Source organism: Molossus molossus, unplaced genomic scaffold, assembly GCF_014108415.1.
Source record: "Molossus molossus isolate mMolMol1 unplaced genomic scaffold, mMolMol1.p scaffold_m16_p_2, whole genome shotgun sequence".
Classification (NCBI taxonomy): Eukaryota; Metazoa; Chordata; class Mammalia; order Chiroptera; family Molossidae; genus Molossus; species Molossus molossus.
Window position 1 is genome coordinate 3949492 of NW_023425355.1, and position 25415 is coordinate 3974906.

At 52.3% G+C, this 25415-nt stretch overlaps 1 protein-coding gene and 1 pseudogene across 4 annotated transcripts in view; one reads left to right on the plus strand and one right to left on the minus strand.

Annotated features, from left to right (window-relative positions):
• The window catches only part of STARD8 (StAR related lipid transfer domain containing 8), a 39119-nt gene extending 18112 nt beyond the window's left edge, over positions 1–21007 (minus strand). For 3 of the 4 annotated variants that reach the window (XM_036271203.1, XM_036271201.1, XM_036271202.1), the window contains exon 1: positions 13637–13784. The gene's annotated coding sequence lies outside the window, so the exon portion shown is untranslated. Of the gene's footprint in view, positions 1–13636; positions 13785–20953 lie in introns of those variants that run through there. The other variant, XM_036271200.1, reaches the window with a different exon arrangement.
• LOC118636056 overlaps positions 17576–25415 on the plus strand; it is a 32670-nt pseudogene continuing 24830 nt past the window's right edge.

Here is a 25415-nt window from a genome sequence, read left to right on the forward strand (position 1 = left end):
GTACTTAGCTCCTTATCTGGAAAGGCATCTCCTCCGTGGCCCTCGCGGCAGGATGACTGTCTCCCAAACAAGATGCGTTATCTGCATGGCCTCTCCCACCTTCAGGGAGCGCAGCAGGAAAGCCAGCATTCTAAAGTGCTGGAAAAAGGCCGGGACTGCCACCACCTCTGAGCACCCGAGTCCCCAAGGTGGGCTCTGTGAGGCCAAGCTGGTACCCAAGGTGCAAGGCCTGTTTCCTTTGCACACCCCCACTCCTAGAGAGGGACCTGCTTAAGGAGATGTTGCACTTTTGGCAGAGGGCTTACATGTCACTTGGCCCCAAGTGCATATGACTAGCCCTTTTCACCCTCCCATAAGGAGACACTAAGGGGCCCAGGACACAGAAAGCGTGCCCACCCATCCTCGAGCCATGGGTCCCTCAGAGGTGGTGCTTCATTTGAATTTGCACAAAGGGACCCTCTAGGATGGCAGTGACCCTGGCTGAGATACTGCAACAGGTGATTACCTGGCTATGCCACCTTTCTCTCTGGGGGACCAAGGGAGAGGAGCCTTCACAAGGACCTGTACTAAAAGCTGTCATGGATTCCAACACTCCCAAGACTCCCCCCTGACCCTGGAGCAGATATGAAGGAGGGTCTGCAATCCCCTGACCACGGGAGGCTGGGCACACTCTTGTCTCTCCTTGCTCCTGCTGCTCTTAGCTGGGATCACAACTCTAACCGAGTCTTACAGGGCAGGGAGGCGGAGGGAGGAAGGGAGACAAGACCAAAATAGCTCTCATCCCACATTCCAAACCTCACAGGAGGGCACCACAGCAAGGGCCCCGGGTTTCAAGCGGCCTAGCTTGGCAGTGCTAGACACTGGCTGGCCTCCAGCTTGTTAGGTCAATGGGCAGAACATGGGGCTCCTACTACACCTGTTCAGATGCCAGCCTCAGTCTCCGATGGAGCTACAGCTGATGCCAGCTCCTGGGCCCATGCAAGCGACACTTCGAAGTCTCCCTGACACAACTGAGGCACTAACATGGCAAAAGGCCCAGGAGGGTACAGTACTGTGGGACTGGTTGGCAATAAAATGAAGCCACTGAATCTTCTTGCTGGCCAGTGGCAGGTTTGCATGTGTGACTCTACCCTCTAACACCCCTCTATCCTCAACACTCCATGTTCAAGGCCACAGGGCTACAGGGATTCTTCAACGAGGGAAATTACCCCCAGAGGACCTTTGGTAATATCTGGAAACATTTCTGATTGTCGCAACTGGGGAGGGACGCAACTAGCATCTACTGAGTAGAGGCCACGGATGCTGCTCAAATTCTACAATGCACAGAACAGCCCCTGCAACCAAAAAAGTTTGATTCCAGACCTGAAGTGTGATGCCTTACCTGGGGGCCTCGGGAACCTCCAGGCAGCCCCACCCCACCTTGGGGATCTCCTGTGGAGTGAGTCAAAGAATGGCGGTCCCTTGTCTTTGGGGCCTCTTGCAGGCTCAGCCTGGGAGAGGTGGCAGTTCTACTTCAGTTTTTATAAATATGAAAGTTACACAAGGAACCAACAACTGTGCCCCTCCCCTCACAAAACTGGTCTGAGCTCCATAAGCAGCTGCAAGGGAGGGTCATTAAGAGAGGGTCATAAGGGCCCTGTGGCTAAAGTAGACCCCTGGTTTGCTTGGGTTGCTTAAAAATCTGGGTCCAGAGTCGGCCAGGCCTGTGGTCACCTAGGCTAGCACTAGATACAGCAGGGCCAAAGCAGGCAGCTGACATTCCTGCCCGGCCCAGGGCTTCCCTGTGACAGTGAAGGTCAAAGCCGCCACCTGTTCTGCAGCAGTCTCTCCATTAGCTTTCTTGCCCCCAGGGGATCCTGCCCCCAATACAGTCCCAGGTGCTCTGACAAGGTCATGGTGACAGGAAAAACAGTTGTTTTAATAAGCCATGTGCTCCCCCATCGCCTTCAGTCCCCAACCTAGAGGCAAGAGCCGCCAGCCTAACCAGTCTACGGCAGATGTGAGACCAGTTGTAACTGGTCTCCACTGTGCTGTAGCAGACTACCAGAATGAAGGTCAGGAGGACTACCTTCTGGCTTTAGTTCCACTAGGGAACTTCTTGGATAACCTTAGGCAAGCTACTATCTCTGTCTGAGCCTCAGTTTCCCCATCTGATAATGGTCATTCACCAAAATCTAGACGTGGGGCAGAGGTAGGTGTGATTGGCAGCAGCTGGTTCAGTAGAGAGAGCTGTCCTCCCCTGCACATTCTCTTCTAGGATACTCAAGTGAGAGGCAGGACCAAGACCAAACTTATCTTCCCCTCCTAAGCCAGCTCTCCTGATTTCCTGCCTCCAAAGGCACCAAACATTTAGGCTTAAATGCCTAGTCATCCTGGTCTGTTCTCTCTCTGCTCATGTATTTAGTCACCACGTTCTATCAACTTTTCCATCAAATGGTCACGGTTTCCCACACTCAACCGTGCTCTAGGTTCTCATGCCTGGATTATTTCAGTCCTCTGAGTTCCCAGCCTCCAGCTTCTCCTTTCAGCAGGTCATCCTGCCAGCTTCTTCTTCCAAGAGGCCAGCTCTGTCTTGGCCACTCTCCTACTCTACAACCTAACAGGCTCCCCATGGCCCACAGGTCAGGGTGGATATATCAGACTGCTTTCTACCTGGCACTTTAGGTATTCCACACTCTTGACCCAGCCTGACTTGAATCTGCAAACTCCTGTTATTCATCAAGATGGAAGCTGAACATCCTCTCCCATGAAGCTTTCCTTCCCTGACTTCTCACCAACCCCCTACCACCTGATGACTCAGTTCAATGAAGTGGTCCCCTACACATTTCCATTACCTTCTCAAAAGCATAAGAATGTCTCCCTACCTCAACCAAAGCTTGACTCCACTGGGTTCTATTGGTCTCAGAATCCTCACGGCAATGTGGTAAGGGCTAATGAATGTTCTGGCAACACCTAGACAGGAAGTCCTGCTTCCAAACTAAACAGTGTGTGTGGACCTCTGACTCCACCCCCTTCTCTGATATCCCAAAGGCAAGGACACAGAACTGAGCCCACAGCTGCAACTCGGTGCACTGGCTCATTGCAAGAACCTTGCCCCAGGGCAGTAACCACAGGGCCAGGAACCAAGGCACAAAGCTGTGAGAGGGAAAATAGAGTGTTCCTGAGCGTGGGGGCATTCTGGCCCCAAGGTGCACTTAGCTTTCCCATGGCAAGCTCCTGTAGGACATCCAAGCTCACTTGAGAGAAGGGACATGCACCATCTCCTGCTTCCCTGTCTTGGCCCTCAAGGTCTTGGCACTCACCCGTTTTGACCCTGTGCCACCACTTTTACATCCCACCGCCTTGCCTACTTCCTTTTCCTTTTGCTGAGGCCAAATATAAACCCCCGGACAGGAAATGCCTTGAAGGAGCCTGTCCCCACCCTAAGATACAGAGAAAACTGTCTCTGACACAAAGGAAACGGACTCGAGAGAGGCAGCCTCCTCAGCCCAGACTTGTCCTCTCCGTGGAAGCAATAGCCACAACCCTCCCCTGAGCCCTGTGCTCAGCTAAATGGAGGGCTGAGATGCTGAGTGCAGAGGGCAGGAGGTGACACCATTCAAGCTCAGGCCACAGTGGCGCAAAGGGAAACATAACTCAAAATGGTAGCCAAAAGGCTTCGTAAGACCTAAGAGCATAGAGGTTCTGGGGTACAGTGGGAAGAATAACAGGCTAGCGATCTGAAGACGTGGCTTTTCCTCTTGGTTCCACCACTTTTCAGCTGTGGCTGTGCTCATTATTGATAACAAAATTTATGATACTGAATGTAATTATATATAATTAATAATACACACTAATATTTATTGATTACTTATTGTGTGCCATATTGTATGGGGCAAGACTTTGCTTCTCACGCTTCAGTGACCTCATCTGTAAAACTGTGATATGATCATAGTACCAACAACATAAGATTTTTGCAAGTACAAAATGAGATAATAATTACAGCCAAAAGGTCATTGTTATGTCCCAGTATTTCTTTAGCTACTTTTTTAAAAACATTAAAACAGATGTTTTATTAAGGGTTATAATGTACAAATCTACCTTTATTTTTTAATGTTCCACAGTCATTTTTTTTTTAGTCAAACATCTTTAAATATACCATGAAAATTACAAATTCGAGTAGCTAACCATCTCACAGGGACTCCAGCATTGGTGCCATCGATATCCCCCACTCCCACCCTTTTAGGAAACTCATTTCCAAATCTGGGTTGGACGTCTTTAATGAGTCCAGCAATACCTTGACTGAAGTTGTCCCAGTCAAGGAGGCAGGCAATTCCCTGCCCTCAAGTAGCTTAGAATATAATAGTGGACAATTAGCAAGGAACTAAACCTTCTGCCCTAAACTGTGCATTCTGAAATCTAGGAACACTGCCTGCTTCTAATGGTTATGTGTGGCCACTTGACTTCTGTTATTTTGAGATCTTATAATTCTCTTTTCTTTCGTTACTTTTTATATGGTTTACATCACTGAATCTTCACGACCACCCTGTGAGATAAACGCTCTGATAATTTATTAGATAGATGAAAAACCAAGACCCAGAGATAGTAAGTAACTTGCCCAAGGTCAGCAGCTAAGACGTGCTGAAGCAAATTGCAAATTTAGGCGTGGGGCTCTAGCACAGAGACACCAAGTTGGAATCCTCCTCATTAAATAGCCTAGGCCACAGACATAAAAACACATGCCAGGGTTTGTACAGGATGAATCCTTAGCCTGAAGTAAATTCCCATCAGTGGAGAAACAAGTTAATCATCCCAGATCTCATCTGGTCCCCACGGCAGCCCTGTCCAAAGCAGGCCTACTGTTCAAGTGGGGAAAGTGAGCCTATGAAAGGCCAAGTGGCTTTTATGGACTGCGGATGGGGTCAGGAGCCCGCCTAAATGTTCACAGCCCTCCTGTTCATCTGCTACCATGTCAGCCTCCCTAGGCTCTGGTCTTGAATCTATTCCTCTTGGCTATGCGCTGATTCAACTAATATTACCTGAGCACCTACTTGGTGCCAGGACCTAGTTGGCACCAAGGTCTGAAAACATTAAAAAAAAAGTCAAACACCCCTGGAGTACTTGGCCAGGGCTGCTACCAGGCCCATCCTTCTCAGGGAGGGACTGAGGGGGACTCTTCTGTAGCACCCCTGGGAGCATGTTTGGATGCAAGAAAACAGAGAAGGAGCTCAAGAGCAAAATGATGGCAGGTGATACAGCCTCATGGAAGGCAGCCTGCAGCACCCAAGGGCCCTGAGGTGGGAACACTGTGGGGAGGGCTACAGCTTCTGGACAAAATCGCCCCCCACATACCCAATTCCAGCAGGGGCTGTACCAGCTGAAGGGATCACAAAATTAATCAAGATAGCACCTTGCCTCTCTTACCACCATACCTTCTAAATAATGTACCCCAGTTGTCAAGACAGCTCATTAAAGTGCCTCTTCTTCCCTGATGCCACCCAGCAGCCTGGTCTCCACCCCCCCATGCTGGAAGGTGCTAATCAAGCGGGCCTGCTACTGCTGTCAGAACCACCCCCATCTCCCTCCTGCACACCCTCTTCCACCCCAATGTGGCTCTACTCGGTCCATCTGTGCACATGCAGAGGGGGGCAAGCAAGGATCTGGGGACTATCTGCCCAGGATTGACTAATCACTGGTGGGTGTGATAAGCAGTCAGGGGCAGAAGGGAGACCCAAGCCTCGGCTCTTGCCTCCTGGCCAGGCACCTAGGAAAGGGAGAGGAGAGGCATGGCACGGTTGCTAAGGGTGTGGGTGGTGGGGTCAGTCTGCCTAGGTCCTCATCCCAGCTCCCTCACTCCCTACCTGTGTAACCCTGGGTAAGTTCTTCATTTAGTCTCTCCTTGCCTCAGTTTCCTCATGTGTAAAGTGGAGGTGATGAGTGCAGTACCTACCCTACAGTATTGTCATGGAATTAAGTAACTTAAGATGTGTCCAGAATCTAGAAGCGTTCACTATTGTCACTGGTGTCCTTCTTGGTCCTACAGCCCATATTGCAGTGTCACAAGCACCGGTAAAGGAGGATAGAGGAAGGTGGCCAGGTAGAGATTTTTCTGGAGGAGGTAGAATCTACAGTGACAGAAAAGTCCGGACTTAATGCCCAGTAGGTGGCAAGTTTGAGCACTGCACATCCCTGCTTCAGTGAAACCAGCAAAGTGACGAGGTGGCAGAAAGTACCACCAGACTACCATAATAAATCTGTTTGTACTCTTGGCTCTAACACTGGCTCCCACAAGGTAGATACCTACGTCCGTTTTATAGCTCACAAAATGGAACCTCACAAGCATTAAGGAATTTGTTCAATGTCACACAGTGCTGCATGTACCACTGCACCCCCTCTTTACCATGACTCTCCTGTCCCCGGGACTGTGTGCACAACTCAGGATGTATTTTGCTTTGGCTCTACTCTGGCCCCTTTCCCACATGCCCCTCTTTGTTTTTCCCATTTAGAAGGCCTGATGCAGGTGGGGGCCACTCAGGCCAGATGTGTGGGGCAAGGGCTTCCCCGGCTCCCTGCCCCTTGCCCAGCCTGACTCGACCTCAGCGTGGAGCAAACTAGCTGGCAGCAAGCGCCTGTCTCACACCTCAGACAGCCCAGCCGTTGGCCAGCCCAGATAAAGAACAGGAAATCCTCGGCCACCTCCCCTGGAGGTCACTCCCTCAACCATGGGAACAGAGCTGTAGCCTAGACAGAGGTTCCTCTGTGGTGGGGAAGCTGCAGTCAGCCCAGCGGCCTTTGCTACTTGTTGCGGTTTGGGGGAAACAGGGAAGACTGAGTGTCAGGACACCTGGGTTCCAAATGCCCCCTTCCTGAAGCCCATGCCCTGCCCCCTTCCTGGGCCACAGGTGGAGATCACCCAGGGGGATCGCACTGTCTATCTCACTGGGCTTCTCTGAGAACAGAATGGGACCATGGGAGTCAAAGCGCCTTGGAAACTTGGAAGACATGGGAGGATTCATCGCTGTCATGGTCACTGACTGCTAGACGAGAAATGGCTGAGCCGGGGTTTCTCCCTGTCTGATTCACCCCTCTAGGCTCCACTGTGGGCAGGCTCATACTCATTTCCGGCTTCAGTGTTCCTTAAAATATCCCCTTCCCTCCGCCCCCACGAGCTCAAGAGACCAAAGCGAGTGACAGGAAAGCTGTGTACACGGGCCGCCCACATAGTGTGCTGCTGTCACCTCATCAAGGGGCGTGCCTCCTCTCGCCAGGACTGCCCTCTGCTAGGGGGCACGAGAAGCTGATTGTCCCCTCCAAGGGCTCCCAGTCATGGGAGCTGGCTGGAGCTGAATGATGAACACATCTGAGAGAGCTGTAGGAGGTGCCTGGACCCAGAGGCTGCGGTTCAGAATAAGATCATGGAGAACTCTTCTGGAAAAATTCAGCCCAGAAATGAACAGAGGAGACTGAGGAGCTTCTAGAACCCCATTTCCTACCCCAAGGGCCACAAGAGTAGCATGTGCAGAGGACGGTAGTGAGGCTGGAAAGAGGGCCAGTCCCAGGTCTCTGGAGGAGCCCCCGGAAGAGCCGAAGCTGTTAGCCCTGGAGAAGATGCATGGGGACTTGGATTCCTTCCTCAGATCTCAGGAAGTCAGACAGAGCAGACAGGGTCTAGGTGGTCCCAGAGAGCAGAGCCAGGGCCCAGGGGTAGAAGTCAGAGGGAGACAGAGTTCAGCTCAACATGAAATAAAACTTTCGGACATCGCATGAATGAAAGCAACTGCCTTGAAACATTGCAACCCTAGGTACTGAAGACAGGTGAAGTGGAACTGCGTGAGTGGTGGCAGGAAGATCCCAGCTTCAGGAGAGTTGGACCGAGTGCCCTGTGAAGGCCCTTCTGCACCGAGCTCTATCTGCTTCTTAGCTCCGGGGCATCATGGGAGAAAGCGTAAAGGTGACTGGAGCTCACTAAGCCCTCAGCCGGTTCCCACAGAGACCTGGGATCCCAGCAGCACCCTGGGCTGGGACTACCCAGGGAGAGCAGGTCACTCATTAACTTTCGGCTGAATGGGTCAGAGGGTGGCCAGCTGGGGCAGACACAAACATGGGGAGGGGCCAGAGCTCAAACTGCAGGGAAGCCCCTGCTCAAGGAAAACCCAAGCTGTGGTAGGGCAAGACCCAGCAGGCCCCAACTGGCAGCCAGCTGAGGACATTTAGTGACTGGGTCTGGCAGAATTTGAAGCCAGCTCACCTCTGCCTGTGCATAAGAACAGGGTCTTAACTGGGAGCACATACTCTCATAGCTGAAAGGGAGCCTGAGACACCAGAGTCTGTGCCACCTGCCCTTCCCATTTTAAAGATGTGGAAACTGAGGCCCGGAGAAAGCAAGCCTTCCCTGAAGTCGCATGGAGAGGTAGCGACAGAGAAGCACACCTAGAAGCCAGGTTTCCTGCCTCTACAGTGAGGCCGCAGGACTCAGGAAATGTTGATTCCTTCGCTTCTCGCTGAACCGGCAGAAAACGGCTTGTGGTCTAGAGCCTGCTAAAGGGGACCTGGGACTTAGCCTGACCCTTCGCAACTCCTCCTGCTTGTCAACATAGAAGCTCTCCGAGGAAGGCCTCTTCTTGCAGCCTGGCAGCAGCAGTGTGGCTTCCAGCTCACATCCCAGCCTGGGACGGAGGGGCCCACAGCTGTGCCGCAGACAGGCACACACAGGCCCCATCCCACCCCACATAATGGCAGAACTTTCTTGCTCCTTTAGACTTCTGAATTGAGATCAGGGCGTCAAATGCTCCTGAAAACACCCTTACCCCTCTGTGACTCCGATGCCTAGAAACACCCTTGCCCCACTGCTCACAGGAATCCCTATCAACTCAGTTCCCTCGCCACCTAAGCTGAATGTGTGTCCTCGAAGCAACGTGAAGAACTATTTCTGTTTGCCCAAGACAGAGGGGCAGACATTTAATTGGCCTCAGAAGTTCCCGTGACTGGATGTTTGTTAATGTTCCCTTGGGGGAAGGTATGGGTTCAGGATGGGGTCCCTTTAAGGCCTGGGGTGGACAAGGAATCGGTTAATGGGCATCCCCGAGAGGTGACTTTCCAAGGTGGTTATTATGTGGCTCAATCATTAACCAAGCGGTGGCAGGACCCCAGGCTCGTTGGAGAGGAGCCACTCCTTTCCCAAGGACAGCCCAAGAGCCGGACGCTGCAGCCGGGGAGAGCACTTGGGGTGGTAGGAAGAGAGGCCTGGTTGAGGGAAGTTGTCCCTCAGCACACATGAGGGTGGAGGGCTGGCCCGGATAGGGAGGAAGTCAGCACACCCTCACTGGGGCGGGAGGGAAAAGCGAGACAGTGAGGGTTTTTATCATGAATGAGAGAGGAAGCTCCAAGCTGGGCCATGGCGATTAGATGACAAGTTGGGAAAGACGCTCATCCTGAATGCATCCTGTTTTGCTCCAAACCAGCCTCAGGGGCCAGGCATCGGGGAGGGGCTGGGAGGAGAGCAGCGTCCCAGGAATTCTCCCAGGCCTGCCCAAGCTCCTGGTTTGCCTGGAATTGGGAAGGCAAGGGAGAGCCCGAGAACTCCCTTTTCCCAACAGAGAACCAGGCAGAGCGCCGAGAAGAAGCCTCAGCAGGTCAGCCTTGGGGCTGGAGCTCAGGGACTGGGAGGCCGCGCCGTAAAATGAAGGCCAGAGCTCCCTAATCCCTCCAGCTCGAACCTTTCCTGAGCCTCTCTTCCAAGGTTCAGCTCAAATGTCACTGCCTCTGTCAGTCACCTTCCCCTTTATCAAAAGCACTCGCTCCCTGGTCAGGCCTCCCAGGGCAAAATGTGCTAAACAACTGGACATATGAACACTACCAGGATATGTGATGTATTAAGGGACTTTTAGTTGCGACAGTGGTACCGTGGCTGTTTTTTTGTTTGTTTGTTTTTGTTTTTTGAGACCCTGTATTTTAGAGCTACATATTGAACTATTTGTGGATAAATTGATAAGGTGTTTGGGATTAATTTCCAAATAACAAGAAAGATGTATGTGCAATTAGGGCAGGATTGGCCATGGGTTAATAGTTGTTGAAGTACATGGGGCCTTATTACACTAACAACCATCTCTACTTTTATATTTGCTTGAAATTATTAATAATAATTGTTGTTAATCCTTACCCGAGGATATTTTCCTACTTATCTTCAGATAGAGTGGGAGGGAGAAAGAGGGAGAGAGAGACATATCGACGTGAGAGGGACACATCGACTGGTTGCCTCCCGCACCATCCTGACCAGGGCCAGGGACGAACCACAACTAAGGTATGTGCCCTTGACCGGAATCGAACCCTCAACTCATTGCCATGGGGCCTACGCTCTACCACTGAGCCAAACCAGCCAGGGCTTCATAATTTTTTAAAAGCCCTCACCGAGGTAAGGACTTGGCATGTCATGTGTTATTTACGCCACTAACTTCCAAACTAGACGGTAGATTCCCTGAAGGTGGGGTTATGCTTGGCCTCCTGCATAAGACCAAGCACCAAGCCTGGACGTAATCATCTGTCCAGCACTTGGTAGTTTAAAAAGCACTTGAGCCCTGGCCGGTTTGGCTCAGCAGTTGGAGCGTTGGCCCGAAGCATGTACCTCGGTTGCAGTTTATCCCTGCCCCAGCTGGGGTCGTGTGGGTGGCAACCAGTTGATGTGTCTCTCTCACATCAATGTTTCCCCCCCCCCCACTCTATCTGAAGATAAATGCAAAAAAAAAGAAAACAAAATTTAAAAGCACTTGACCATGGATTACCTCATTTAATCCAGTGAGGTGGAAAAAGTGGGGGGAAAACCAAGAGTCTGAGATGTCAAGTGGAGTGGCAGAGCCTGGATCCCCTGTTCTTTGCCGCATACCACCCTGGACCCCAGGAACTTAACATCCTGTCCCTGCGTTGAAGTAACAGGTACAGCAACGATCAGCCTGCAAGTTCCCAAGGTGGAGGGCTGTGCAAGAAGAGACTCAGACCCTGGCCAGTTTTTCCCAGTGGTTAGAGCGTCAGCCTACAGACCAGAGAGTTTCGGGTTTGATTCCCAGTCAAGGGGCATGTACCTCGGCTACAGGTTTGATCACCGGTGCTGGTCGGGGGTCATGTGGGAGGCAACCAATCGATATGTCTCTCTCACATTGATGTTTTTCTCTCTCTTTCTCTCTCTCTCCCCCTCCTTCCCACTCTATCAAAGAAAATCAATGAAAAAAAAAATTCCTCAAGTGAGGATTAACAAAAAAAAAAAAAAAGAGAGAGACAGAGACTCAGCATATAAACATAGGACTTCGGACTGACCACGATCCATACTGTGGTTTCCAATCCACTGATTCAAGTTTACCTAGACCAACACCCCCTATACACACACACACACGTACACACACGACCCTAAGTCACAGATGAACAGAGCCTTCATAAACACTCGGCACAAGAACTGTCTGCCCAGACCTATGCTCAGCTACTCTGTTTAGGGTTACAGGGTAGATGGAGGAACTTATACTTCCCCTCCTAAAACCCTCGCATCTTTGAGATTCCCAATCTCTACTTTACCCGATAATAGCCTCCCAAAGACCCAGAGCTATGACACTCATTCTACCCAAACTGAGAGCCCAAGGAAAAAGTTCTCCCTATTCTGTTCTTGCCAGAAGCAACTCCTTCTTTCAGCCAGAGACTCCTCCCCCCACCTCCCCCCAGAAGGTAGGGGCACAGCCTGTCATCACTGATTCTGAACTTGCCACAGCTGCAGCAGGGAGCTCTGGTAGTCTCCTCGCAGAAAAACACTGGCAGCTGCAGCAGCATCCTGACCACAGACTCTCTCCTCTCCTCTCTTGGGACCTTCTTCCTTCCCTGTCATTGCTGCTATCTCTCTACCTGGCTCCAGGGGTCCTCTGCTCCTTCTCTAATCAGTAGCCCTAAAAATGAAAATTTAAAACTTCAAGAAGAGAGAGAGGGCCAAAGTTTGGACCTCTGTGTGCCACCTTCTTTGCTCCTCTGCTCAAACTCAGAAGATGTTGTGCTCTAATACAGAAGCCTTGCCCCCAACACGCACACAGGGTACACAGCCCCTTTCACACCTTCAGCTCCTCTTCTTGCTCTAAACACCTCCAGATGTCATCTCCTAACAGTCTATTCTCTCCATATTAGGGAGGGGAGCCGCAGAGGGTTAGCATAATTCTCCAAGAGTCACTTAAGGGGTGGAGAGAAGGAAAGCAAATAGGGGAGACCAAACAAACTCTATCCATCCACGTGGTGTTTCTTAGCCCTAACTACAGAGGCCTGGGGAGCAGAAATCTCAAATCCCAAATCCAGAACATAGTTGGACAAAGGCCAAATCCCAAAAACGAGGACCAGCCCAGAGTGTTCCAAGATATGGTAGCTATAGCTTTAGGGTGAAAGAGTCCCCTGCCCCCAACATCATCAATCCCATCACACTCTTACCACTTGCTCCACTCAGAAACCACATGCAGCCCCCACTTGTCTGCGCCCTTGGGCTGCCTGCTTTCTCATCCCCAGACAAGAATTGTCTTCCTCCATTCCGGGAAGGTGAAAGCAAAGGGAAAATTCAGAAAGCAATAAGACAGATGGTGGGTGGGGACAGCATTCCCTAGAGTGGGGACAGGAACAGGTTCCACAGTAGGAGTCAGGGTTTGAAAATAGCCCTGAGTGTGATTCATCGCCCTCTTCTCTGGTAGGCAGATCTGGGTGCTCTGAATGGGAAGGAGACACGCCAGGGCCCTCCAGCGCAACCTCTGGGGCACCGAGTTCTGTGTTGGCTCCACCTTCACTCTGGCTGTTCACCCTCCCCACCACCACTGCTAGTTTTCTAGATGGCTTAGCTACATAATCACCACAAAGCTCCATCTGCATAGCTCCTCTCATTCGAAGCCCTAGAAACAACCCTTTACCTACCAGTGAAGAGTCTGAACCCATGCACGAGGTCACCAAATGTGAAGGTGGAAGAGACTAGCCCTTTAGATCCCGAAATCTAGACAGCCCACCCCCTAAATTGCAGTTGAAAACACTGTGGCACACACAAGTTGCATGACTCTCCTAAGGTCACATGAATGAGTGGTTGAACCCCAGTTTCCTGAGTCATAATTTGGTGCTCAACTTTCAAGAGTCTTGGGTGAGGAGAAATGGCGAGAAGCCCAGACTATCTAATTGGGAAATCCCAAAAACTTCTACTGAAAGGCTCAGGGGCTCTCTCATCCGAAACCATTTTGGACTTCAGGAGGAAACCGAGCCCTTAAAAATGCAACTCATCCGAAGGTTTTGACTTGATCCCCGTAGCTATCCAGATGCCAGGAAAGTCCGGGGCGTTTCTCAGAAGGGAAGGCACTGGCGGAGGGAAAGCCCAAACCGCCCGACTAGGGGCTTCCTGGAAAGCCCTGAAAGGCAGAGAAAAGAGAAGAGGGTGGAGAAGCGGCATGACCCGGCGAAGAGAGGAGCCCGCCGTCCCCGCCTAGCTCCAGCCGCCTCCGAAACCCAGAGCGGTGGCTCCGGCCCGGCCCGGCCGGGGATAACGGGCCGGCGGCCGTCTTTCATCACCCCACTCCTGGGGCTTCCCTGGGACAAGCGCGGCCTGCCGGCTCCGACCCCAAATTCCTTGGCTCGCTTCCCCTGCGTGGGTCGTCGCCCCAACTCCTACCTGAGGCCGCGTTCACTGCCTCGGGTCCGAGACCCAGACACAGCTGCTGACGGGCAGGAAGAGAGTGCAGTGGGGACGGTTCCGTCCCGGGCACGCGCAGGGCCTGGGGTCGGGCGAGGGTAACGGTGCCAGCCAGAGACGCAGCTGCCGTGGCTGCTTAGCTGTTGTCAACCCGAGGCCACTCTCGGGGCAGGTGGGGAGGGAGCTGCGGCGAGTAGGGCGCCAGGGACGCCCCGCCCACTGCTAGGGCCCTCGACCAATGAGGATGCAGTCCGGCCTACCAGGCTCCCCAGAGTGTCCTCTAAATTGTGGTGGGCGGGGCTCTGCCTTCCAACTCCTCCAATCCCCTCGCCGCTGCCTCCTCCTCGGGTCACGCCGTGTGGTGGGGGGGTAAAGGCGCCAGCCAAGAGCCAGCGACTGAGAGTGGAGGAGCCAGTGGGCCAGGGGCGCAGACTAACATTTATTGAGATCGGTATGTGTCTGGCACCGTGTGGGGATTTAAGTACATATGCCATGTGCACGGGAAGGCTCGGTGGCTTGCTGAGGATAATTTACTGGGAGATCAGAAAACACAACTTCCGTGAGATCTGATTGATAGAGGCAGCCAAGGGAGACCAGGGACAGTAAATGAGCGGGAAGTTGCCATTCCCCCCTTGCCAGGTTCCAGCATGCTGCAGCTTCCCCACTGCCCCAGCTCTGTACCCCAAGTCCACACAGTACCTCGGCAAAGGAATGCATGGGAAACTTGGGGGTATCTGCATTAATCACAGCAGGAGAGAGATCCCAAGGGTTGTGACAGCGAGCACCACAAGAAAGCCTGTTTCAATTCACTTAGAAACGGTGTTAAGATTTGGTTTCTCTCTTGCCTTTCCTCACAAGGGTCCAATACAAGTTCACAGCCTTGATTTCACTGTTATATTGGGGACTCCTATTAGCCAGGGTTGGGTGCACCCAAGAGCCCATGCATCCAACCACTATCCTTCACATTTACAAGTACAGAAACTGAGAAGAGATGACTCACTCAAGTTTACCCAGCAAATCTAAGGCAGGGATGATACATGCACACTGGTTGTTTTCTCCACCCCTAACAGATAGGAGAAATGAAGTGGAGCCTCCTAGAAAGCAGGGACTGCATTCACATAGTTTGCTTGCTAGAGTACCAGAAACAGGCGAGAGCAAAAAATTAGCCATTCTTAGCACAGCAACTAGAGGCAGAGACAGAGCCAGTCCTAGCCCCCAGTGCCCCCTCTCCTGTCTGGCCTTCAGTCCACTAGGCCAAACTGGAATTCTCCTGCCTTTCTCCCCTGCTAGCCCTGATAAGAATCAGAAGAGAAATGATGAAGCAAGGCTACCTCCAGTGTGTACGCCTCCTTTCCTCTCAATGACAAGACTGCGGGTGGCATTTTGTTCAAAACAAGACAAGTCCCTGTGGGTCTTAGATATGGATGAGGCCTGCACACCAGAACTCACTCCTGGATACTAAATTCTACTCAGGGAAGGGAGATGACCTCCTTTCTGGGGCTGGGCTGTTATATCTGACAGTATCCCTAAGGCTCTGAGTTGGAGCCAAACTTATCTTGCTTCTGGAAAATGTTACAAAGATATAAAGTGTAGGTCCTGCAATGATCCTATAGCTTCCCTAAGGGCAGGAAACCATGTCAGGGCAGATTCCTTCCACCCCATGGCACCAAGTACAATGCCTACAGCAGTTTCTCAGCAATGTGTGCTAGTGGGTGAATGACTGTCAAAAGATATGGAGGGGACAACCATGAAGAAATTACAATCATATGAATAATGAACAAAACCAACTTATCTTTCAGTAGATACATTTAACCAAGTCAGATACACACTCAGTTTTTGTTTTTTAAGGCAATCAAACCAGAAAACAACAAAAAGTACAAAAAGAACTATTGTAAATAACTAGAACAAGAGCTTCCCAGTGTCCAGCATAGAGTAGATACTCAATAAAAACACCTGTTGAGTGACTTGAGTGAACACAATAGTCAGGAAAAGCTAAAATCTTAATATTTGCCATATACACATCATGACATTTTTTTTTTTTAATCCTCACCCGAGGATATTTTTCCATTTTTTGTACAGATAGAGTGGGAGGGAGAGAGAGGAAGGGAGAGAGAGAGAGAATCATCGACGTGAAGGGACACATCGAGTGGCTGCCACCCGCACGACCAACCAGGGCCGGGGACAAACTGCAACCGAAGCACGTGCCCTTAGCGGGAACCGAACCCGGGTCTCTCCAGACCGCAGGCCGGCGCTCTAACCGCTGAGCCAAACTGGCCAGGGCGGCACATCATGACATTTTGAAATGGCCCAAGAGATGTGTCGGCTGTTTCTTTGGGTCTTGTTTGATCTCCTTCCTTTACCCCATGAGCTTCAGAAAGACACGAAGAGCTCAATCCCTTCAGAAAGATAAAGACAGCTCATTTCATTCAATCCCACCACCATCTCTTGTTCCCCAAGCCACCTCCACCCGCAACCTAAGCCAGAGTCTTGCATGTAACAGATAGTCGGCAATGGTGCCTGGAACAGACAAGGAAATGGTACCTTTCCACAAGCTCCTTTCTGGGCTGCACCTTCAGTGTCTCAGGAGATAACTGGAGCCTTTAGGTCCTTGGTATCACTTTTTCCACAAGCCCCTACTCTTGACTGTGTGTCCTATAATACTGCTGCTGTCCTGGATGCCTGCTCAGATGCCAGGCAGGAAAATGCAAAGTGCATGAGGGCTGGCTGCGGGCAGGCAAAGAAGCCTTGGGGAGCCCGCACGCATGCGTGTTTCTATGCCTGAGGCATGGGCCGTCCCTCATTCTATTACAACCACAGCCCAGCTGTGCCATGCAAAAGGCAGGACAATGCATTTTGGAGCCTGGGTACAAAACCCAACTCTGCTACTAACTAGCTGTGTGACCTTGGGCAACTGACTTTCCGGCTTTCTGTGCCTCAGTTTCCTCCTCTGTAAAGTGCAGATGATAATCACAGCCTTGACCTTATAGAGCTATTGAGCAGGTCCACTGGGCTAAATCACACTTAGCATGATGGTTGGCACGTAGAAAGTGCTTCTAAGTGTTAGACATGGTGACAGCCCTGGATCAGGAAGTAGGCAACCTGGGTGTTAGGCTCAGCTCTTCCATTTTCTGCCCATATCACCCAAGGCAAATCATTGTGTGCTCCAACCATCAGCCTCTCCAGCTGTCGAAGGAGGGTAGAACACAGTCTCTAGCAGGCACAGTTGAGAATGGTTGTGAGGGTATACTGTAAAGGTGGTGACAGGTGGCAGGATGGCACTGAATGGGTGGCAAAGCCAAGCTTTTTTCCAGGGTTAATCAGCTCTTTTCTTCTAGGCGGTGGCAGAGAAAAACTTGGAGCCTCATTCCAAGACACCTGGGTCCCAATAAATGCCTGAGGACTTACAGCAGTCCCTGCACCCCTCCCTGCCGAGGAATGGGGGTTCTGCAGGCTGTTGCAGGCAGACCCGTCGCCCCAGTCTGGAGTGGCTGAGGGTAACATCAGGAAGGAACCAAACAGACCCTTCCACCACTCTTTTCCATGGAACTAAAGGAGCGGCAGCTACTAGTTCCAGGAAACGCAGCTGGGAAGGAGGAAAGGGGAGAAGAAGCCTGAGGGGGAATGAATTACATGCAGACAGGCCCGTCCAGTGCATGACCATGGGTGTCCTCGGATTTGCACACACATTCCTGCATGCCTCATGGAAAGCCCGCCAGTCAGGTCTGGGAGGGTAAAGGCCTGCTCCCTGGTGGTTTGGGGCCCCCACCCAGCCGCATGAAAGGGGGCTATTGATCAGGCTCCCCCAATGTGGGGTAGTTAGTTACAGCTCATAAAAGAAGTCCTGAGGAGCCTCGACCATGGCAAGGGGTTTGCACTAAGAGGGGCAGCTAGAGTAGGGCCAGCCACGGGGAGGTAGCGATGGCAGTGGGAGGGGCTTGCAAAGGTGAGAGGCACACAGGCACCTCACTGAATGAGCATTGCTAAGTGGGGGCGGAGGACAGAGAGCTAGGTCCTGAGGGGAGCACAAAGACCCCTTCTCAGCCCACAGCCCTGAGACCACCATGGCTGTGCTCACTCCAGACACCGCAGACCCTGGAAGAGAAGGAGGAGCTCTGCGCTGGGCTCCGAGCCCTGGGCTGGCTGTGCCCTGGGCTGGCTGTGCGGACCGCCGGAGCACTGGCCAAGCCAGGCACAAGCCAGGCGCAGGCCAGGGGAGTTTCAGGGGCCACTCACCCTGTCCGGGCTCCCCCTCCTTACACTAGGTCACAGAGGCACTCATTCCCTCCCACCTTCCCCCTAGAGCCACCGAGGGGCAAGTCTGGGACAGTTCAATAGGCCTCCAGGCACCTGCACAGGCAGCTGGAGGCCGAGAACCAAGGCCCACTCAGGGCCTTCCAGCAGTTCTTCCCCAGATACCCAAAAGCCTGCCCCCTTTCCCCCAACAAACACCAAAGTACTGTATCAGCTTGATCAAGGGCTGGTCCCCAGCATCAGCGTAACAGACCCACCAGGCTGCGGCAGTGTGACAGAGGATGGGCCCCTGACCTGGCTTTACTGGCCCATCTCAAGCAGAGGTTCTCTGCTGTGGGCAGATGGAGCACCCCCTCCCCACTTCCCTCAGGGATGTCTGCCTGCCTTGGCCCAAACAAATAGGTGAGGTCACCCTGGGCAGAGCACTTGGGGACTGTGGCACAGACACCCAAAGCAGGATGTCCACCCCCTCCACACCCCACCCCATTCCTGTCCTTTGGAGGAAGGTCACAGGGCGGTGAGGGAAGATGAGTAAAGGCAAACCCACTCTAACACAAGGCCCCGCGCACCCTCTCCACGTGCACACACAGCAGCTGAGGTCAGAGGAACCCTCCTCGTGCCCCCTCCCCAACAGTCCCCTCTGCCTGATTTAGCTTCAGCCCTGTAGCTTGCTCCTTCCTTGCTGGGCCCTGTTTCCTCCTCTGAACAAACAGGGCTGAGCCCTGGTTTCTAGGGTCCCTGCTTTCCAGCACATCCGCTGCTTCTGTGAGCTTCTCTGTGTGTTCCCATGGGGTTGGGGCCCCCAGAAAGGCAACGTTCATAGGGTTTCTGCAGAGGAAGGGGTGGAGGCATGAGGGTCCTCTGAGGATGGGAAGCAGCTGAGGGCCAGGCCAGAAAGAGCAGAGGAAAATGAGAAAGAAGGAAGGGGAAGGTTCAGGTGAAAGGCAGGGAAAGGGAGGGGGCTGGATGCCAACCAGGCCTAGAAGGCTGGAGAGCTGACCTCTGCCTCCACGACTGTCCCCAGCTCAACCTTCGGCAGAGGACACAACCGAGTTCAGGATCCTGCCCCCTTGCCTGGAACTCTTCCACATGTTCCGAGGCAAAACGTGGGAGGGTGAGGAGGACATGGAAAAGGAGGAAAGACGGGGCTCTTCCTTCCCACCCACAGGCTCTCCATCAGTCAATCTGACCTCCTGTGCAACCAAATCCAGTGCCCATGAAGTTGGAGGGCTGCGGGGGTGCAGGGTAATTTATAGGCTACGCCCAGAGCCTGGCCCCGTCCAACCCTGGAATTATGGGTCTCTAGGACTTGGCAATCTCAATTCAAGCAGACGCAGCCTGTCCCCTGGATATCCACCCACCCTGTCTCCTTTCCCTGAAGACAACCCTCAGAGGCCCCAGGATGACATCAGACAGGACCTGGTATGTGTGGCTGGTGAGGCTTGAGAGCCACTCAACAAAGGGTCTTGGGTCTTCTTGGTCTTGGAGCCCCTGTCCCCTCTCGGTGGGCCCTTCTGCAAGTACAGCTCTCCACCCCCACTCTCCCAATAGCCCTTCTGTCCCTTCCTTCCCTCTGTCCCTCCCGCACCCCCCCCATCTCTCTCTCACTAAAGTTATGATCTCTCAGCCAGGACCAAGGGCTCCCCTATGCATATGTATGAATCTGTCGTCAACATGGGCACCCAGGCACCCAGGCACTGACAGGGGGCGGGGTACAGACCAGGGCACATAGGCCCAGTAACGGGGGTGTCCTTGTCTTCCATGCCAGTGGGGTAGGCAACAGCAGCCCCAGATGGAGAATGTCCAACCCAGCCAGGTGGACAGACAGGTTAGGTCCCAGAGGACAGCGAGAGAGATAGACAGCAATGCTTCCAGGTTGAATACCTTTGTCTCTGGATCAACAGACACTCCCCCCCCCACCCAGGAAACACCACGAAAATATCTCCTGAGCCCCACCCCCACCAAGGCTCCTAGATCAGGGGCAGGACACTGCAACTCTGGCTTCTACCCTCCTTCTACCACAGAGATGCTGTGTGACCTTGCTTAGAATGTCTCCCTCTCTGAGCCTCAATGTCCACATATGTATAATCAGAGAGTCTGATCTGAGCATCTCTGCGGGCCCCATCCTCCAGTGGGTTCATGTTCCATGACAAATTTATGTCGAGAAACCCAACCCAATTTGCTATTTCCTCCCCGCCATTTGGGCAGGAGCAAGGAAGAATTTACTGGGGAAATGCAACAGGCAGAGCCTGGAAATTTTCTTTAAGCTCTCAAAGAAATATATACTTTTTTAAAAAGACAAAGTGCCAGGCACTCTGGGAGACCTGCTGGCGCCCAAACAGGCCTGGGAGGGAGCTTTCGGTCAGGTCCAGCTGACCAAAAAGTGTACTGCCGGGGTAGCTGGGCTGCGCCATGCAGCTGGGGACAGCTAGGCATAAGGGGCTCTTGGAGGGATGGGCGTGCGGGGAGCTGCCACATAACTAGTGAGACCCAAGAATATGGAGACAAAAAGAACTAGAAGGACAGACAGACAGACAGCGGAATGAAGAGATGAAAGCACCCCGAAGTGTCAGACCCGCAGTGGGACAGGAAGACAGACAGGACGTTGGAGCCGCAGCAGAGACAAAGAAAGTGCCGTAGGAATAAGGGGTTAAGGGTAGGTTATTTATTAAACACCTACTGTGTGTTAATAACTACAATACTGTTCTTTTTGAGTGGAGGGTGAAGGCAGAGGGAGAGAGGTGGGTAGGAACGCAGCCAGAAGGACAGAAGGGATGAAAAGATGGGCCACCTTGGGACAGAGCCAGCGCTGGCTAAGAGTTAGAGGAAGGCAGGCATGCTGGGGTGGAAGGTCTGAAAAAGGGGGACTGCCAGCCAGGGGTGGGCTGGAGGCAAACGGACGGAGGACTAGCAGATGAAAACGGGACTGGAACCAAAGGCGAAGGGGCTGGGAGCTGGGCAGAGCCGCTGGAGGGCAGCGCCAAGCTCTCGGCCAAGTGCAGCCAAGCCCTGACCTCCCGCCAGGGTCCGCCCCGCTCGGTTCACCTGGTTTCCAGCGCGGCGGTTCGCCCCGGGTGCCCTTCACACCCCACGGCGTCCTCGGCGTCCACGTCCGTGGCTTCGGAAGCCGCACGGCCGGCCCCCAGCCCCGCGCCTCGGCCATGCGTCGGTGGCGGCTCCGCAGCCTGCAGGCAGCCGGATCGCGGGCGCCTCGGGTGGTTGCACCCAGACTGAGCCCACAGCCCGGGAAGGGCCGAGGGAGGGCGGGGCTGAGGGAGCCGGGGCCTGGTTGCCCCGCCCCTCAGAGCAACTAGAAAGTTCCACGCCCCCACCTTGAGCAGAACCCACCCCCCCTCCTCTATCCCACACTGGCCTCAAGTCATTTTAGCTGCTACATTCTGGCTCCTACCGCCACGGGGCCTCACCGTCGGGGTGGGAGTCACCCTTCGACCCTTTCCAGCCTGGTCCCCTATTTGAGAGGTGTCTCAGCACCCACCGATCCCACTCCTTCTTACCCTCCTACCCCAGTGGAGAGACTGAGGTCTTCTTAGTCAGCCCCTCCGCTGCCTGTCTACAGAGGGAACGTGGCTCTCACCGCCCACCCGGGTTTCTGTCTGACCAGAGTAAGGGGACCTTGGGTTCCAACAAGGACACCATGAAACCCTTCTAGTAGCAAGACTTTCCCGGAGTTTCGGAGCAGAAGCCTGCCCTGTAGACTCTCTTACGTTACACACGCAAAACTGAGGCCCAAGAATGCAGATGACTTGGCAATTATCTGAGGAGGACAATTATCTCACAGTTGCAGGACTGTTGTGAGGTTACAAAGGGGCTGAGCCTGGTACCAGAGTACAGTCTCTGTAAAGAAAGATTGGCTTTTTTTCTCAAAGAGATCCGCCCTGGAGATCTACCACAGGAAATGCCTGGACCCAGGACCCTAAGCTACATAACTTAAATTCCCTTACCTCTAACCTCCACCCATAGCAAGCAAACTTGCATTACCTGATCTACCTTTGTGGGTTTTTGTTTTTTTTTTTAATCCCCAACAAACTTTTTAATTCACTTAGAAATTTTGTTTCAGTGTTGGATATTAATATGATGTTATCTATAGGTAAGTTGATGGGTTTTTTAAAGTTTCTCTTTATTGTTGAAAGTACTACGGAGGTCCCCTCTTTCCCCCCCCATTGTCCCATCTACCCTGCTCCCCCGCCCCACCCCAGGCCTTCACTGTACTGTCTGTGTCCTGATATATGCATACAAGTTCTTTGGTTGATGTCTTCCCGCCCCCTCTTCCCGCTGACGTTCATCAGTCAGTTCCCTGTTTCCATATCTCTGGATCTATGTTGTTCATCAGTTTATTTTGTTCAATAGATTCCACAGGTACGTGAGATCATTTGATACTTGTCTTTTCTGAGCGCTGATCTGCCTTTGTTTACAATGGAGGGAAGACAGAAAGTGGCCAGCTCTCAGACACGGACATTTCCCCTCCACTTCTGGTGGCAGCCAGAAAGGAGAGCAAGGTGCCAACAGTGGCAATTGGAACTAACCGGCATCACCTGGGCCATTTTTCCTCCCTCAGCCCCAGTTTCCTCATCTGTGACAGATAATCCTATGGCGCAACGGGAATTACGATAAGTGGATACACAGGTGAAGGTCACAGCCCCTCCCTCTACCTTCTCCATCCCCTGTGCCATGAGACTTGAGCTCAGCAACCCCGTGTGGGAGGGACAGGCGAGAAAAAGGAAGAGCAGTTTGTGAATTGAGGTGTGCTTACTTGCAAGAGCTTTGCACCCACTTTTCCTAGACTTAGTATCAGAGCTGGAAGGAAATGAGAGATGAACATCTTGATCTCCACGCCAGTCATTCTCGTCCCCAAGGCAGTGGCACACAGTAGGTGTTCACAAAACATTTATTTGAATGAATGTATTCTTCACGTGGGGCAGAGGACTTGCCCAAGGTCACACAGTGAGTCCATTTCAGAATCCAGACAGATCTCCTGTCTACTCGCCCTTCCACTAGACCATGTCACTTCTTGGAATTATTTTTGGCTTTCCTCCATGTGATCATAAACCAAGGGCAGCCCATTCCTCTCCCCCAGTGCTCTTGGGCCTGTTGGCAGTCCCTGCTCTGGACCAGCTCAGCCAGGATGAAGAGCCACTGGGAGGCTCCTCTCTGGGCCCAGCTTGGTGCTGCTGAGCCTTTGACTTCTGAATTTCCAGCAGCCCCGGCACTACCCCTGCCACAGGGGTAAGTTCCCCTCTGGGGAAAAGCAGGCCTCAGTCAGCTTCCTGCGAGCACAGAATTTTCCCTTTGCTCATTGGTGGGGCCCGAGCACGGGCCACAGCCCCTCCATGGCAGCAGCCTAGAAGGAAGGGCGGCAGCAGCCATTTCCTACCCTGCTAAGGCATCTCCCTCCCTGGCCGGTCCCTGGTCCCTCCCCTATTTCCTGAGTTGTGCTGCTTCGGGCGCCAGAATGGTGATGTGAAAAGGCTCCGACGTTTAACTGGAATCGCAGAACCTGGGAACTGCAAAGGACCCCGAAGTTCATTTATTCCCACCCCCCACCTTGCACGAATACCCTATGTTAGCAAATCTGACCTAATCTCTTACAGCTTCAAGTTCCTTTTTTCTAAAATGACAAGGTGACACCCACCTGACAATGTTGTGGGGGCGGGGAGCAAACGTGAGAAGGGATTTAGTCAAAGTTCATGTGTACTGAGTGCTAACTCTATGCCCGGCATCATTATTACCACAGCCCTCTAAAGTAGGTACTGCCATCATCATCATCCCCATTCTATAGATGGAGAAACTGAGGGATGACAAACGTGATGTAACTTGCTAAGTTCGCACAGCTAATAGTGGCAACAGCGGAACTGAGCCCAGAAACTCACTCTTCACTCTTATAAGGGCAGTCATCATCCTAACCCCAGAGAATGAGCCATCGTAAAAGTTCCAGGAGTTCACACGTGTCTGTGTGCCTGGAACTTTTGTACCCAAGTACCCCTAAGGGCCAAGGGGGAAGAATGTGAAGAGACCATGGGGAGAGGGAGGCTGAAAATGGACCTTGAAACTTTGGCTCCCAGCAGGGAATGTCTTTGAAGTCCCTGCTTTTATCGTAAACATCTGCTTAAATGTCCCAGTGCCTTTGAGGAAAGTTGGCAGTCCAGGAAGATGGACCGCACTGGTCTTGTGCATTGATACGCTCCAGGCCACTGCCTTGTACCCCACGAGAAGCAGACACCTGGAACATGGCAGGCCCTTAGTCACTGAGAAGAGCTAACATTTACGAAGCACACGTTATGCGAGCCAGCATTCTAAGCACTTTTCACATATGATCTCATCATCTTGACAACTCCATGCGCACGTCAAATTATTATTATCGTCACTCATTTTGAGCAGGAAAACTGTAGCACAGAGAAGTTCAGCGATTTTCCCATGGTCACACAGCTTGGAAGTGTCCCCTGGGCTTTAAACCCAGAGTGCCTGCCAGCCTGGACTAGTACCCACTATACGTACCACCTCTCAGGTCACAGCAGAGCCTCACTTACCTACCCATCTCTGACACTGTCCACTGGCATGATTGGGTTGATTCTAGGCAGAAGCAGGCCTTATTCCTATTAGCTTAGCAGCTCCTTGAGGGCAGAAATGCAGGGCCTCTCCCCCCAACTCACCCTTTCCCAGAGCAGTGCAACACCAGGGGCTGGGCTGTGCCCAGGGCTGGTCATTCAAATGTGGCAACTGACCGCCTCCTGGCTTATAGCAGTCTCTTGGACCTCGCACCTATGGGGTGGTGGATAGAGCACCAGAATTTCATGCAGGAGTCCTTTGCCACCCTCCATGGCAAAGATCCAGCTTCAGAAATGGCCGCCCATCCATCTACAGGGACAAGTCCACACTCCTAAGATTGACATTCAAAGTGCTGCGCAATGTCACCCAGAATCAGCTGGCATTCCTAGAACCTCATGAACTTAACTTCATCACTCTCCAAATGTGTAAAATATGCTCTTCTCTCTCATGAAAATGCTCATGCTTACTGCCTTTGACTTATTTCACAAACAGTTACTTGGTGCTTTCAATGTGCCTGGCACTGTACTAAGGTCTTTGCAAATGTTAATTTACAGACTCCTTACAGAAACTCTATAAGTACTATTATCCCATTTTCCAGACAAGGAAGCTGAGGCACAAAGAGGTTAAGTTATTTGCCCTATCTCCTGAACCTGGCAAAATCCTATATATCCTTTCAGACCCTCCAATGAGTAACATAAGCCATTTCCTTTTGGGGGCTCCTATAGCTTAGTTATATCAGTAATCTTCCACACTGAGTTTAATGATCTATATGTCTTCCTGCCCAATAAGAGTATAAATTCTCTGAGGGCAGGGACTGTGTTTTATTATTTATGGCATATTCATTGCTCAGGAAGAAGTTTGGCATGGAGTTGGCACTTAGGGAATATTTCTTAAAGGACTGAATGAAGAGTGAGTGGGTAAGTGAGTCAGTGAGTGGCCCAGA